The sequence below is a fragment of the Protopterus annectens genome, chromosome 9.part0 (assembly GCF_019279795.1).
Source record: "Protopterus annectens isolate FY-2018-M chromosome 9.part0, PAN1.0, whole genome shotgun sequence".
In the NCBI taxonomy this organism is placed as follows: domain Eukaryota; kingdom Metazoa; phylum Chordata; order Ceratodontiformes; family Protopteridae; genus Protopterus; species Protopterus annectens.
Window position 1 is genome coordinate 1408010216 of NC_056743.1, and position 17500 is coordinate 1408027715.

The following is a 17500-nucleotide window of genomic DNA, read 5'->3' on the forward strand; positions in this document are numbered from 1 at the left end:
GTGTAGTGTCCTGGAAATCACAGTCGCACAGGTGAAAACAACCCTTTCAAAAGCCAAAAACACAGCGTCATTGGGGCCAGATGGTGTCCCAGGCTGTGTCTTGCATGAACTACAGAATGAACTAACCCCCCCCCCCACCTAAACACGCTGTTCAACCTCAGCCTCTCCACAGGCTATGTGCCCATAGAATGGTACACAGCAACGGTTATTCCTCTCCACAAAGGAGAGGCCACAACTGATCCTGGTTACTATTGCCCCATAAGCCTGACTAACCTGGTCTGCAAGGCTATGGAGCGCTTCATCACGGAACTCAACAAAGACATTGGGAACATCCAAATACTTGACCCGACCCAGTTCGTCTTTGTTAAGGGCAGATCATGCCTACTAAACCTGGTTGATGACTTTGAGACAGTCACCTAGGCCATATATGAGGGAAAGATGGTTCACACAGCCTACCTTGACCTCACCAAGGCTTTCGACACCATTCCGCACTCTGGTATTACAGAAAAACTCACCAACCTGAACATAATCCCCTGCGTCATGAGATGGGTTGCCCACTGGCTTACAGACAGCACTCACATGGTAAGAATAGCAGGCTCCAGCTCCGATTCTAATCCGGTCACAAGTGGTGTCCCGCAAGTCTCGGTCATGGGACCCCTACTGTTCGGCATATACTTCTCAGACATACAGGCAAACACAGGAGGACTGCGGCTAACCAAGTTCACCATTGACTGCAAACTGGGAGCCATAATTGACTTTCTGGCTGACACGGACATCCTGCAAGAGGGCCTTACTGAGACAGACACCTGGTGTCAAAGTCATGGCCTCAAGCTAAATGCCAAAAAATGCATAGCCATCCCGTTTGGGAAAAACAAAACACCCACGAATTACCACATAGGTGGCAGCCCCCTTAATACAGAAGAGGTAATAAGAGATCTGGGGACCCAGGTAGATAGTAATCTCTCCTTTGACATTCGTATTGCCACAGTAGTTAGGAAATCCTTCTTTGTGTCTCGTCTAATTACTAAAGGGTTCGCATCTAGAAATAGAGGTTATAGTGGCCCTCTACTCGTCACTCATCAGACCCATCATGGAGTACAATGCCCCATTTGGGATGTACCTCACAAGACATTTCCAACAGCTGGAAAGACCACAAAAGTACCTCACCAAGAGGATTACTGGCCTCAAACATATGTCCTATGCAGCCCGACTGAAAAAACTCTGGCTGTACTCAGTGGCATATTGCTTACTCAGAGGTGATCTCTGCCTGACTTACAAAGCCATGTCCAACTCAGAATTGATGGACTTGCTCCACCTAAAAAATCCAAGTCACTGCGAGCCACACGCTCTAGTGAGCTAAACCTCGCCACAACAATAAATAGAACATGCTGGAGGGATAGATTGCTGTCACAAAGACTTCCCATGCTAACTACATTAAGGAGAGCCCTTCACTAACAGTCTTCAGGAGAAACCTTGACGAGTGGCTGGGTAACAGAAAATACACCCTTGGGATCACTTCATTGGCTCTGCTTGACAGAGAATCAGTTAATTAATTAATGGGGAGGCAAAAGCTGACACACTCTGGCTAGGCTTATACATGCCCTCGGGCAGATAGCCTAGTACCTACCTATGAACCTATATGTGTGTGTGTGTGTGTATATGGGTCCCCTTCACATGATCGACTTTTCACAAACAAAACTTCTGTCGTGTAATGGAGAATATGGGAATGGTACTAAAATACAATCGCATTTATTTTCAAGGAGAATTGTATCACAAAGTACATGGGGTTGCCATGGGTTCTTCCTGTGCCCCCGTATACGCTAATATTATCATGTTATACTGGGAAAAACATTTTGTGTTTATTTCCAAGTATTATAAACACATTCTTGGTTATTACCGGTTCCTGGATGATATATTTATTTTATGGCAAGGAACAAGTGATTTAATTCCAGTTTTTATGGAATATTTGAATCACACGACAGAATTATTACAATTTACCTATGATACAGGGTTGGATGAGACCCGCTATTTAGACGTTAAGCTATCAAAAGACTGTACGAATAATATTTATAGGTCTGGTATCTACAGGAAAGAGTGTTTTTCCATCTCGTATTTGCACTATGATAGTGACCACCCATATTTTCTTAAATGTAATATTGTGAAAGGACATATGGTTAGAGTAGCAAGGATGACATCTGATAAAACAGATTTTTTGAATGAAATCAACTATGTTCATACACTGTTTGGGGAGAGAGGGTACCCGGATAGCTTAATTAATCCCATTAAAAGTGTTGTACAGGGATGGGGATATACCTATTTACCCCTTCTTACTAGTGGAGAAGTAGTTGGTGTTAAAAAGAATTTAGTGGGTACTAAACAGATTACACCACAATTACCATACTTGATACTAACATACCACACCAATATTGGGTGGGTTAAGAAATGTATTAACACCTGGGATATGTTTAGAAGGATGCCTACTAAGGTTAATTTTTTTTCAGAAACCCCTTAGATATAGTTGAAGAATTGCAATTTAAAAAATATATTAGAAAAGAAAAAGGGAGATATTAGAGAAGGGAAATGTCCTAAACGTGGTACCTTTAAATGTGGTAGATGTTCCCAATGTCCCTTTATGGCATGAGTGAAAGACCTAAGTATACCCAACATTTCTTATAAGCTTAAAGGTAGGACATACTCCATTTGCTATACAAAAGGAGTGGTGTATCTTGCTTATTGCACTGTGTGCTGGGCATACTATATAGGGAAAACAGAGCGTAACTTAAGACAACGCATATACGAACACATGTACGACATTAACAGAAAGAACGAGAGCAGTGCTCTATACAGATATTTTTTAACTTGTAAAAAAGCTGACTATAAGTTGTGGGTATTGGAGGATGTGAAGCAGAGTGAGAGGGGGGAAGATTGGGAGACTAGATTAGAATTTCGAGAAATGGTTTGGCAGCTGAGGTTAGATACATGTAATACCCCAGGGTTAAATTACCATATCTCCATCACTCCAGCCCTCAAACTGCTAGCATCCAACCCCAAAAGATTAGACTTGTAGAAACATATACTATTTCTATCCATGTTTTAATACCCCTTTTTAATATTTTAATATTATATATTTTATACTTTATATTATATTATATATTTATTGAATACTAGTTATAATTATATTTACATATAGTACAGTTTAGTAGTTTTTATATTTAGGCAGTTCTTATGAAGTAATTTCACTGCTATTGTCATAGTAGGTGTTGACATGTTTTTGCATTCATTAGTTTGTGTAATAAGTTTTTTACACCCTTATTAAGTATTCTTAGTAAACATTTTTATTAAGTGTTATACATACTACCTAGTACGACATGTGCTTTACAACCAGGAAAGGAATTGTTGCAGTTTTTATTGTGAATGGAAAGTACTGTTTATATTTATGCATCATGCACTTTAACAGTTGACATTTAATGTACTTAATTGGATGACCAATGAAATACGTTTGAGGATGATTTAATATGGGTAAAGCTTTTTGGAGGTTGATTCTGATGAAGTCTCCCGAGGGGAGATGAAAGCGCTTAATCCAGCTTTTTTATTTTTAATCTATGTTGTGTTTTTGTGAAATAAATCGACTTTTTTGAGCATTACAACGTGCGTTTATTTGTGGAGGTGCTTTGGATCTATTTGTTCTTCTGAAAAGGGGGGAACAGTAGGAGGGACAGCCTTTATTGAAGCCAACATTGTGAATGTATAAATTTACATGAATAAAAATTAAAATGTGCCACTTGCACATTAAATCCCTATGAAAGTGTAAAATATTGTGAACTAAACGAAGCAAAGAAATTGAACTAAACTATTTACAACTTGTTGTGCGCTTTACCACCGACATCATGGAACTACACTTTTAAAAGCATAGCTACAGCATTAACAAATTCCACTGCAGTATACTCTGACCTGTTTTGTAAGGCAGCCTAAAATCTCCATTGTCTTTCAATGTTTTTCCTTTTTTTTGGTGACGAAGGCAACCTCATCTCATTAGTAACCTCATGTCATCAACTCATTTCTGCTCCCTTACAAGAACGTTCGCGACAGATGGTATATCAGCAATGCGTCTACCTAGCAAGCATCTAAGATGCCTATGACATCCCTCAGCATAATTTTGTGTTCTGGGCAATGACTGCTGGTTCAGAGAATGTATGTTCCAGAACTCAAGTGGAAAGATCGGAATAAATCTAGTAACTCCAGTAGTTCTTGTTTGCTGCTTTCTAGGATGACCTAGGATATAAACTTCCGAGAAGTACAGCAGCAAATCCTTAGCATCAGGGTAAAAGGTTTCACTAATGAAGTTAAACGCTGCTACTACATCTTCCACATTGAGAAAAGAGCTAGCAGTCTTTTTACATCTAATTGCAATTTAGCACTTTTACCATAAACACTAGCTAATCCAAGTGACTGTACTTTTCTCCACACTGCTTGGGTAAAATGGAAGAAATATCCCTTGCTTTCTAAAAAATTGAAATTATGCCTAATGCTCTTAATAGCAGCCAACTCAGTCTGTCACAATGTATTTCACTGTATGTCTGCCTTCCACATTTGTATGAAAGTTCCCTGCTTTAAAGTACATTTAGTTGTGTCTTGTTTGTCTTTTTGGCTTTTTCCCGGTAAGGGGTCGGCACAGCGGAACTCTGGTCCGCTAATGATTGGCAGTAGATTTTTACGAAACGCCGAGGTGTCAGCTCAACACCCACCCTTCAACGAAGGCATACCCATTTATGCACGCATGTCTTTCGAACTCTACCCAACCGCGGGGAGGACATGCAGACTCCACACAGAAGGCACTCCCAAGCCACGCCGAGAAGCGAATGGGAGAACCTCTTGCTGTGAGGTAACAACGCTACTGTCGTACCACCCCGGCTAAAATTTACTGCACTAATATTTCCAGGTACTGACTTATAACTCAGCATTTTCTCCTTCTCACTCTGTTAATCTGTTGCAGCATTGACCTCCTAGAAGGTAAATTCATAATGCTTTCAACAGATGTGTTACCGACAACATCATCAACCAGTATAGCTGGTGTACTTGTACTTAACCGAGCTGTTTCCTTTAACACATGGCAGGCTTTATAGTTCTTTACCTCTGTAACATCAGGAGGATGGTAGTGACTAACAGACTTTAAGAGAAAATGTTAAGTTGTCAATCTCGCCTTCATTCTTGCTGGATGGGTTCGGAGCCGGCTCCGGCACTCGCACACTAAAAGCTCGAGAGCTAATTCCACGCTCGAGGCTCCCTATATCCCACAATGCTAGGCGGTAACTACTCAGATCTCGTTTGCGCTATAGCTGACGAGGTGCTTCTCTACGGCTCAGGCAGGTTAGTTTAAAAACTTTATATTGGTGCTTAAAAATCTTTTATTTTATAGATTTAGCCCCTGTTAGTGTTTTCTTACTATAGATTCTCGACTCCTTCCCTTTTTGTCGGTATTTATTGTTTTTATTCCCCTTCTCCCTTCTTAGGCCTTTGGCCCTCCCCTTCCCACTTCTAGTGACTAAAGTTTTCTACTTAAGGGCTTGAGTGTGTGTGTTGTTGTTACATAGCCTTTATTTTTTGACTAAATAATATTTTACTTAGAGTGTGTGTCTGTGTGTGTGTATTGTGTTAGACATTTTCTCTATGTCGAAAGAAAAAGAAAAGGTCTCAGGCTTCAAGTGTGATTAGTGCTGTCAGAAAATGTCTCTGACAGACGGTCACACTTCTTGTGTCTATTGCCTGGGGCCTGTGCACCTGCAGGACTCGTGCTGTATGTCATGGCTTCAGCCCTCGAGTCCTGCAGGAGCGTAAAATAAACTTATCCTTGAGGTTTGTTGAAACCTGAAGGTCCCCGACTCAGTCCAGTTCGGGCAAACCTTCTAGGAAAGCTCGAAACAGTCGACTCCTGCCTTTGAGTCGACTGTACGGGTGGCTAAACAGGTCCGACATGTCCGGCTGGAGCCAATGTTCTTGGGCCAGAGACTATTACGGCTCCGGCTGGAGCGAGGCTATTAAACTTCATCGGCTCCGATACCATCGGAGCCACATGCAAAAGAGGTCAAGATCCCCTTCTGGATCTACCTTTACTATCACTGGCTCCGCTGGAGCGAAAAGTAATCCCCATCGGCTCCGATACCAGTATCGAGAACCATCTTATAGGAAGAGATCCAGGTCTCCTTCTGTTGGTTCCATACATTCGGCACGGGATCTCCTCTCCTTCGAACGGAGCCATAAATCACATTCCTCTCGGTCTTCCAGGTTGTCAGACCATGACTTACAGAGGGTGGTGAGTAGACTTCTTAAGTCGAGGCACTAGCCCAAATGCTCCATAGCCCGACTCATCAGTCTTTGGCTATTCCAGTCCCTCAATATATTCCTCCTCCGACTCCTTGAGTTGGAGCGAAGCTTGTTGGACCTATCACTGTCGGTGCGTCAGATCCGATACCATGCCATCGTTGCGTCGCTCCGATCTCCTCTTTGGAGGGATCTCGGCGCCGGCTTCCGCCGTGCTCGAGTGGCATCGGACCTTGTCCGACCCGTTCTCTCCCTCTTCGGAGCGGCACTGGTGAGTTCGGCTCGACATCGGCTTCGAGCGTCTGTCGGTGCGGGGAGGGTCCTTGTCTCTCGCCGGGCGAGGGCCTCGGACCTTGCCTGACAGGGATGCCTTGAGGTCATGCGGGCGTGCTAGAACCGAGTTCTGCCCGCGCAGTTGGTTCCTTCAGCTCCTCCTTCTACAGTGCCTGCGGAGATTTCTGCTCACCCCTTGTTTTACACCGAGAGAACCAACTCCTCAGGTTTCCCATTGGGAATTTCCTCCTCTTCCGAGGTCTCTCTCCTGACCCTGCTGGAGATCCCCTAGGAAGAGGCAGTGCAAGAGGAAGCACATTGACTCCCCTGAGTCTATCACCTCTGACACTGACTTGGAGGAATCGAAGGCTCCCCCCGTTTCCCTTCTCAAGATGTCTCCTTCGCTGACATTCTAGAGATTCTTCTACAGAGGGGAAATTGGCCAGCCCTAATCCCTTCGGCGGATGAGTGGGGTGTATCTTGGCGTTTGGTTCTCGCCTTCTACCTCCTGGGTGTCCCTCCTTTGACCCCCTTATGGAAGTGGTGTCAAGGGAAGGCGTGGGCGGCTCCCTGACTCAGTGGAACCTACCCCGAGGAGACCATCCATATTCATCACGGCTCCTTCAGACAAGCAATTTCTTTCCAAAGGTGTCCCGGTTGATGCTATGGTGGTGGCTGCGGCCACAAAGAAGGAACTAGCTGATCCTTCTGTTCCTGTCCATCCTCCTAATAAAGATTCTAGGACCATGGACAGGAATGCGGCAGCGGATGTTTTAGTCAGCGACCTTTCTATGTGGTCGCTGAACTACTTATGCCATTTCACCCGTCTCCAAAGAGATTTGCTCAAGGATATGGGTGAATTGATGAAAGGATCCTACAGCTGAGGGGTTCAAAGACACTATGAACTCCCAGTTGGCTACCCTAAATTCAATAGTGAACTCTTCCATACGGCTGGTTTCATACGCAGCAGATGGAGGCGAGTAGATCTGCAGGCACAGGCATTGCATTACGAGCTGCGCCTGGATGCGGCTGTGTAATTTTCGCGGACCCTTTCAAGCGTCCTTTCACCAACTCCTTTGACGGATCATCTTTGTTTGGCCCACAGGTGAAAGATACATTGACCAGGTGCGAGGTGGAAGGTAAGACTCTCTCTGCGTAGGAGTCGTTTTTCCACCCTTCTAGACCCTATCCCAAGGGTCAGAGGGAGGAAAATGGTTTCGCAAACAATCTCAGGGAGTCTCATCTGGCACAAGGTCGTTTCCCCTCTAGAGGCAGAGGGGAACAATAATCGACGCCCCAGAGGCAGAGGAGGTCCATAAAACCAGGGTAGCAGAGAAATGTTCTCTGACAAACCCTTTCAGCACCCCTGAGGCTGCCCGGCTGTCCGCCCGAGGCAGTCGAGGGAAGATTATCGCTGTACCCAGAAGCCTGGCTTTCCCTAACTCAAGACAAATGGGTACAGTCGATCATATCCGAGGGTTACAAAATTCCCTTTATTCACGTCCCATCTCAACCAAAAAAATCCCTTCCAGATGTTCCACCGGTCTAAGGAACAAGCAGCTTTGGAAATTTCAAAGCTACTATTAAAAGAGTCATCCAGCCAGTCCCAGCAGACCAGCAAGGATCCGGAATCTACTCCAAATTCTTTTTGGTACCAAAAAAAACAGGGGACTGGAGACCCATTCTAGATCTCAGTCGTTTAAACAAGTTTGTCAAAACAAAATTCGGATGGTCACGCTACAGTCCATCCTACCCTTCTTGGTCAGGACAATTGGATGTGCTCTATAGATCTTCAGGCAGCGTACTACGCCGCATTATCACATCAAAATGAACCGGGCCTCCAGGAGATATCTCCGCTTCAGGCTAGGAGCCAGTCACTATCAGTTCAGAGCCCTGCCCTTTGGTCTCACTACAGCCCCAGTGTTCACCAAATGCATGGCAGTGGTCATGGCTCACTTGAGCCGCGCCACGGATTCCAAGTGTTTCCATATCTGGACGATTGGCTCCTTACGGCCACCACCAGGCATCAGCTTTTACTATCCAGAAATTTCACCGCAAACCTGTCAAGCTCTAGGCATATCAATAAATTTGAAAAATCTGTCTTGTCGCCTTGTCAGTCTATTACTTTCATAGGCCAAAATTTAGAAACGCAGACTCTTTTTTCTTGCAAGCTCACAGAGCAGAGGGTTTTAGACATTGAAACCAAGTTTCTCTACTTTTGAATTTGGTCAAAGTCAAAGTCAGACTGGTGTTAAAAGTATTGGGACTCATGGCGGCAGCTATTCCTCTTCTTAGCTCGCTTTTACATGAGAATCCTCCAGTGGATGCTCTTCACCCAATGGTCCTTTCAGCGACTCCCGATGTCCCATTCCATACTGATCACTCAAGTATGCAGAAACCAGCTATCTTGGTGGGTCACGTCACCTCAACTTCTCCAAGGAAGACCCTTCTCTCTCCCCCCTTCAGTTGCCACGTTGACAACAGATGCCTCCCTGATCGGGTGGGGGGGCATTATCAGGGCAGGACAGTCCAGGGCACATGGCAACCATTCGAGTGCCACTTGCACATAAATGTCTTAGAGATGAGAGCAGTGCTTCTAGCGTTGCAAGCCCTACATGACTCTCTTCCCATAGGGACTGTTGCAATTCAGACGGACAACATGTCCGTGGTGTGGTACATCAACAAACAAGGCGGAACCAGGTCATACCCTTTATGTCGAGAAGCACTCAGACTTTGGCAATGGGCGATCTCCTCTCAACGTTTTCTGACAGCGACGCACATTTCCCCGGAAATCCAAGCGTCATTGCAGACAGATTGAGCAGAGCAATTCTCATGCCACCTAGTGGTCTCTAAAGGCGTCAATTCTAGAGGAGGTATTTCTAAGATGGGGTCATCCTTGCTTGCGATCTTTTGCTACTCCCCAAAACAGCAAGTGTCAAGACTTCTTCACGCTTTTCCCGTTACCAGGCCAACCCACCAGAGGCGGCTCTACGCCTAGTCCACGATTGGCCCGGGGACTTCTGTATGCTTTTCCCCTTTCCATTGATACCTCGTCTAATTCAGAAAGCCATCGGCGTTGAGAGTGACAATGATCCTCATTGCCCCTTACTGGTCTCGACAGATATGGTTCCCTTTCTTCATCGTTACCTTTTGGAGCAGCCTTGGCATCTGGACCCAGTACCAGACCTGATTACCCATCAGTCGGGTCAGCTGCACCAATCTCTGTCTTCCTAAACCTCACAGCATGGTTTCTCCAATTCCTACCTTAGCCAGGCTTCCTCAATATCTCGCGGTCAGAGATATATTGATAGCCTCTCATAAATCCTCTACCCGGAAGATTTATACTAGTACATGGAAACGTTTTTCCTGTTGGGCATCATCGAAAAACATTGATCCTTTTACTGCGTACTGCGTCTATCCAATCCATTTTAGACTTCCTGGCGGAACTTTTTCACTTAGGATCTTCTGCGTCAACCATCAGAGTTCAGTTGGCTGCCATTTCTAATTTTCATGTTGGGGTTTCAGAATCCAGCATAATGGCTCACAAGCTCTGTAAGGCCTTTCTAAGAGGTGTATTTCTCCTCAAACCTCCGATCAAAGACCCTCCACCTCAATGGGATTTAAACTTGGTTCTGGCGTCTTTAATTCTTCCCCCCTTTGAACCAGCGGCTTCATGTTTTCTGAAGTTGTTTTCCTGGAAGACACTTTTTCTGGTGGCCATTACTTCAGCGAAAAGAGTTTCAGAATTACAAGCCCTCTGCAGTCGTCCTCCTTACCTACTTTTTCACAAAGACAGAGTATCTCTCCGGACGAACCCCTCCTTTTTGCCGAAAGTCTCCTCTCAAGTTAACCTAAACCAGGTTATTGATCTCCCCGTCTTTTTCCCTAATTATTCAAATAGATCAGAGCAAAAGCTGCATTTTTTGGATGTTCATCGCCAACTGAGATATTACTTAGACAAAACTAAACATCTCAGGAAATCTGATCAATTGTTTCTGTCATATGCGGAAGGAAGGCTAGGCCTTCCAGTTACCAAAGTGTCTCTGTCTAGATGGTTAACTTCTACAATTACCTTCATCTATGAGATCAGACATCAGAAATTACCCTCAAGACCTAGAGCTCATTCAACCAGGGCATTAGCTACATCCATTGCCTTTCAGGACAGGTTGCCAATAGACTCAATCTGTGCAGCAGCCACATGGGCTTCTCCTCATACATTCATTTCACATTACAAATTGGACATGGTTTCTAGAAGCCGTGCCAATTTTGGTTCCACTGTTCTCAAGAGTCTGTTCCGATAGGCCACCGGGATAAGGTGCTAGGGACGCGACGCGGTCCCATCCAGCAAGAATGAAGGCGAGATTGACAACAACATTAAGAAGTTATGTACCTACCATAACGTTCCATGTTAGTTGTCTTCTTCGCTTCTTTCTTAGGTCCCTCCTTCCCCAAGCCTGGACAGACCGACAGGAATTGTTTTGTGTTTCTTATTCCGAATCTTGTTATTCCATATTGCAGACTAGTATTGCTTGGTATAGCTACCAAACGGGATCTGAGTAGTTACCGCCTAGCATTGTGGGATATAGGGGAGCCTCGTGCCAGTGGAATTAGCTTTTTAGTGCCTCGAGTAAAGTTTGGAGCCGAGGATCGGCTCCGAACCCATCCAGCAAGAAAGAAGGCGAGAAGAAGACAACTAACATGGAACGTTATGGTAGGTACATAACTTCTTATTCTCCGTCAACTACCTTTTCAGTAATAGCCCTACCTCTACATTTATGCAACATCTTTAATCTACAACACCAGTACCCTTTTTTTGTTGATGGTTTTCTCTAGATTGTAGAGATATCCATCAATGTGCAACATGTCTGTTCTCTTTTGTGACATTACAGTCTCGCAAATTGTACCTACTATTTCCAGGAGCGGGATATGAAGCGGCAGCCATATTACAATTCGGTCAGAGCTAAGCGCACGGAAGCGTAAAAAGTATATTTTTAAAAAGTTCAGAAATAAAATATGTCATTATACACATCATGACATTTATTTATTTTATATATCTTAGGAAATCCTTTATGTGAATACACTATTTCTGCATATTAAACTTTAGTTTATTAATTACCCTACTTCATGCATATTCATCATTTTGTCACAATGATGCTAAATGTCAGTGAGTATGGAAAGGCCAACTATAACTTTTCAGAAACATATATTACGAGCTATTCAATTTTCGTTGTACTTCGGAGTTTGCAGTTCGATATTCACGTATTCGAACATATTGCAGTTCGACTACGTGATCTAGTCCCTATACATACATATATATATATATATATATATATATATATATATATATATATATATATATATTACTCGAAAATGTCCCTTGTAGGAAAGCAGCAAAGGCAGCAGAAGCACGTAATATTTGTATTATTTATAACTTGAATCAAAAAACTGATAGCGTAAAGAAATAAATAAAATAAACTATTTAATTTAACAATACCAAACAATTGATGGACAAAAATATGTAAGCGCTTTCACGGAACTCACTGTCCGCTTCTTCAGACGTTATAGTAAATCAAATATTCATTTCATTTATATAGTCCTTCAAATTGATTAATTATCTTAATTAAGCTATCTAAAACTTTCATGATTTAAAGAGATATATACACTCTTTATCTTATTTTATACAACTAATCTATATTAACTTTTAGAACAATTTTTTAAAAATGTATATATATATAAAATATTTGTATACATATCAATTAATGTCCTACCTATAAATATGATGTAACTAGACATAATTTAAAACAATACATACTAAATAAATAAATACCAACAAATTAATTAACTGTGGTCAGCCTATAAACATACAAAATTACTATCTTATATATGTATCAAAACATATATAATCAAAGAATATAATACATATAATGCACATACAATACAATATAAATATTAAATAGCAATTACATACAAAATAAGTGAATTTCACTTATAACCTCTTGCTTTCAAGATAGGTTTAAGAGATACAACATCATTCAATCCTCTGCCCCTATGTGCTGCTAACTTAAAAATCCATTTTAATTCTGCACTTTCTGTTTCATTAACAATATCCCCATTTCGTATATTTTCATATTGGATATGGAGTATCTGAAACAGAAAAGTGTGATCAGACCCAGAATTCTTAACATGTTTGGCTATTGCATTATATTCTTCTTGCCTTTGTATACTATAGTTATGGTCCCTTATCCATTCTTTCAAAGATCTATTTGTTTTGCCCACATAGAAGTAGAAACAAAGGGTACAGTGGGCAACGTACACAACATTCTTTGTATTACAACAACCAGAATTTCTTAACTCCCAAAGATGTCCTGTATCAGGGTGTCTAAAGAATCTGGATTCATCAATAAATCTACATTGGGCACAACTCCCACATTTTTTAGTGCCCATTTCCAATGGATGTACCTTACATTGATTGTGCAATATCCCATTGGAATAGCACAATTGTTGTTTCAAGTTCTTACAGTTCTTATATGTATAGGACGGATATTCTCCTACCAATGCCTTAGTACTTTCGTCAATCAATAAAATATGTCAATTATCGCTAATGGCTTTTTGAACCCTATCTACATTATTACTATAGGGCAAAATTATAGATAGTCTACTATTACCTGCCTTTTTGTTCTTCTGACAAGGAACCTTTGCTGAATAAAAAGGTTTAGCTGTACTTTTTCTAAGTTCTTTTGTATATATGCAAATTCTGTTAATATCATCTTCTTTATAACCTCTAGCTATAAAATCTTGTTTTAAGAGATTCATTTCACCCAACAATATTTGTTCGTCACAGCACAATCTTGACAGCCGTATTGCTTGTCCCTTCACAATGTTGTTAAACAGTTCAGGATTATGCATGCTGTCTCTGTGTAGAAAGGCCAGACAATAGCATGGCTTCCTATATATTTTTGTTTTTATAATGCTCTCCTCAACATAAACTGTAACATCAAGATAATTAATACTGGTTTTTGAGTGTTCCATTGTAAATCTCAAAAAAATCACCAGTATAGTTGACATGTTCAAATAAACTCATCCTTTCTTTCTCATCACCCTTACAAATAAGAAAGAGGTCGTCTACGAAACGCCTATAAAACAAGACATTGGGGTGGCCTATCAGATGTTCCTGTTCCCACGCAACCATAATAAGGTTAGCGTAGGTATTGGCACAACTAGTGCCCATGGCCACTCCCTTCTTCTGTTTATAATGATTGTTTTGGAACAAAAATATATTATTCTCTAAGATGAGTTCTAGCAATAAACAGAAAAAGTCAGCTTTTGGGATCTCTATCCCATTTTTATCAATTAACAGGCTATGTAAATTGCTTATGCCCTTATCATTAGGAATGCTAGTAAACAAAGCCTCAACATCCATAGTAATAAATGTTAAATCTTCTATATTGTCAAGGCATTGTGTGAACTCAAATAAGTCTCTCAAAAAATGTTCGGTGCCCTTTAAAACATAAGTATATCTACTCAAAATGTTTTTAACTCCTTTTCCAAATATATTGATAGTGGCTCTGTAATCCATCCAGCACCAGCCACAATGGATCTAAACTTGGGCTGAGTTGGATGTTTATGCACTTTAGGCAAGCCATGTAATCTAGGTGTTATTGGATATTCTACAAGAAAATATTTAAACAAATCATTTGTCATAATGCCCATATTTTTGCATTCCAACAAGGAAGAATAAACACTTTGAATGATCTCATGCACATCTTCAGAAACAATTGGTTCATAAGCATTGCTGTTCAACATTTCTATCATTGTATCATAATAATATACTGCATCCATGACTACAATTGGGCCTCCTTTATCTGATGGTTTTATAACAATGTTATTATATTGTAAACTTTTCATCTTTACTTAAATTTTGTTTCATATTATGTCTACCAAATTCATAGTCAGCATAAACATTATTTTCAAAGGCCTTCAGAAATATTTCTACATTGGCTGGTAATTGTGGAGTAAAATTACTTTTCTTTTTATAAGCAACATTTATACTATTGCCATTAGAATTTATACTTAGCTTCTAAGATAATTCCCGAGCAAACATACGTACCGATAGAACTGCTTCACTGATATCTGTATAATTAGTTGGTATAAATCCTAGGCCTTTATTCAAAAGGTTTATTTCAGTGGGCAAAAGTACATATTTTGAAATATTCCATACTAAATTCATTGTGTCCACATTTTCTTTAGAGTGCGCACCTGTGTTTGTTGTGGTACTTCCTTGCGTTTTTGTCCACGCTGCGCTTCCATTTCTGATGACTTCCTTCTCTTAGGTCATATTGGCAGTGGAAAAGCCGAAGAATCTAGTTTATAGGCTCCTTCTAATGGGGTTTTCCTTCTGACATCTGTCGAGGGTCGTAAAACCATTTCACTTTCAGCGTATGCTACTGGGCTAGTAGTTGCTGTTTTTGTTGTAAAGTCAACATTATTCAGCGAAGTTGCCATCAATTCAACTATTTCGTTTTGTTCGTGGTTATTCTCTTGTTGTGAAGTGCCTTGTCCTTCTCCAAACACCTCAGGCAAAATAACTTCTTCCTGATTTGAAGTCACATCACTAACCGTCTCCTTTACATTTTTATGTACGTACTGACGTACCTCTCTCTTCCGTTGCTGTTGATTACCATTGAGTGTTCCACCTTCTTGATTCGAAAACCTCGACCACGTGAACACATTCTGTTTACTAAAGTCTTCCAAATCCCTTTGTAATTTTTTCTTCTTATGTTCTAACAGTTTATTTTCATATCTCAACACTTTATCTATAGTGTCTTGCATGAAAACCTCAGTGGATCCATCACCATATAGTCTAAATAACTCATTTTGCTGTTGAACAATCTCATCTCTCAGTTCTATTTCCATAGGTTCAAAGAAATCTAATATACGTTGCATGTATGCCTTACTAGTACTGAGATTCAATTGTTGCCACCTTGTTAACAATTCAGGGTACAGATTTCCATACGTCGGCATATTTAAAACTCTTAGTCCTCGTGGAATTACGTTTAGATTCAAACTTGCTTCCAGGTGGTATTGTTGACACTGGAAGCGTTTCAATCTATAAATGTTATTTTCAATGTCCCGTTTTAGATTTCTTATAGTAACTTCATCTGCATTTTTCGTAATCACTGTTGATCTTTCTTTTAAGAGCTCAGAGTTCATTAACGGATTCGTTATATTTGTTAATAGCCCCCGAAGTCTACTGTTCACACTAAAATCCACATTGACAAATGATTTGTTTAAATATTTTCTTGTAGAATATCTAATAACACCTAGATTACATGGCTTGCCTAAAGTGCATAAACATCCAACTCAGCCCAAGTTTAGACCCATTGTGGCTGGTGCTGGATGGATTACAGAGCCACTATCAATATATTTGGAAAAGGAGTAAAAAAACATTTTGAGTAGATATACTTATGTGTTAAAGGACACCTAACATTTTTTGAGAGACTTATTTGAGTTCACACAATGCCTTGACAATATAGAAGATTTAACATTTATTACTATGGATGTTGAGGCTTTGTTTACTAGCATTCCTAATGAGAAGGGCATAAGCAATTTACATAGCCTGTTAATTGATAAAAATGGGATAGAGATCCCAAAAGCTGACTTTTTCTGTTTATTGCTAGAACTCATCTTAGAGAATAATATATTTTTGTTCCAAAACAATCATTATAAACAGAAGAAGGGAGTGGCCATGGGCACTAGTTGTGCCAATACCTACGCTAACCTTATTATGGTTGCGTGGGAACAGGAACATCTGATAGGCCACCCCAGTGTCTTGTTTTATAGGCGTTTCGTAGGCGACCTCTTTCTTATTTGTAATGGTGATGAGAAAGAAAGGATGAGTTTATTTGAACATGTCAACTATACTGGTGATTTTTTGAGATTTACAATGGAACACTCAAAAACCAGTATTAATTATCTTGATGTTACAGTTTATGTTGAGGAGAGCATTATAAAAACAAAAATATATAGGAAGCCATGCTATTGTCTGGCCTTTCTACACAGAGACAGCATGCATAATCCTGCACTGTTTAACAACATTGTGAAGGGACAAGCAATACGGCTGTCAAGATTGTGCTGTGACGAACAAATATTGTTGGGTGAAATGAATCACTTAAAACAAGATTTTATAGCTAGAGGTTATAAAGAAGATGATATTAACAGAATTTGCATATATACAAAAGAACTTAGAAAAAGTACAGCTAAACCTTTTTATTCAGCAAAGGTTCCTTGTCAGAAGAACAAAAAGGCAGGTAATAGTAGACTATCTATAATTTTGCCCTATAGTAATAATGTAGATAGGGTTCAAAAAGCCATTAGCGATAATTGACATATTTTATTGGTTGACGAAAGTACTAAGGCATTGGTAGGAGAATATCCGTCCTATACATATAAGAACTGTAAGAACTTGAAACAACAATTGTGCTATTCCAATGGGATATTGCACAATCAATGTAAGGTACATCCATTGGAAATGGGCACTAAAAAATGTGGGAGTTGTGCCCAATGTAGATTTATTGATGAATCTAGATTCTTTAGACACCCTGATACAGGACATCTTTGGGAGTTAAGAAATTCTGGTTGTTGTAATACAAAGAATGTTGTGTACGTTGCCCACTGTACCCTTTGTTTCTACTTCTATGTGGGCAAAACAAATAGATCTTTGAAAGAACGGATAAGGGACCATAACTATAGTATACAAAGGCAAGAAGAATATAATGCAATAGCCAAACATGTTAAGAATTCTGGGTCTGATCACACTTTTCTGTTTCAGATACTCCATATCCAATATGAAAATATACGAAATGGGGATATTGTTAATGAAACAGAAAGTGCAGAATTAAAATGGATTTTT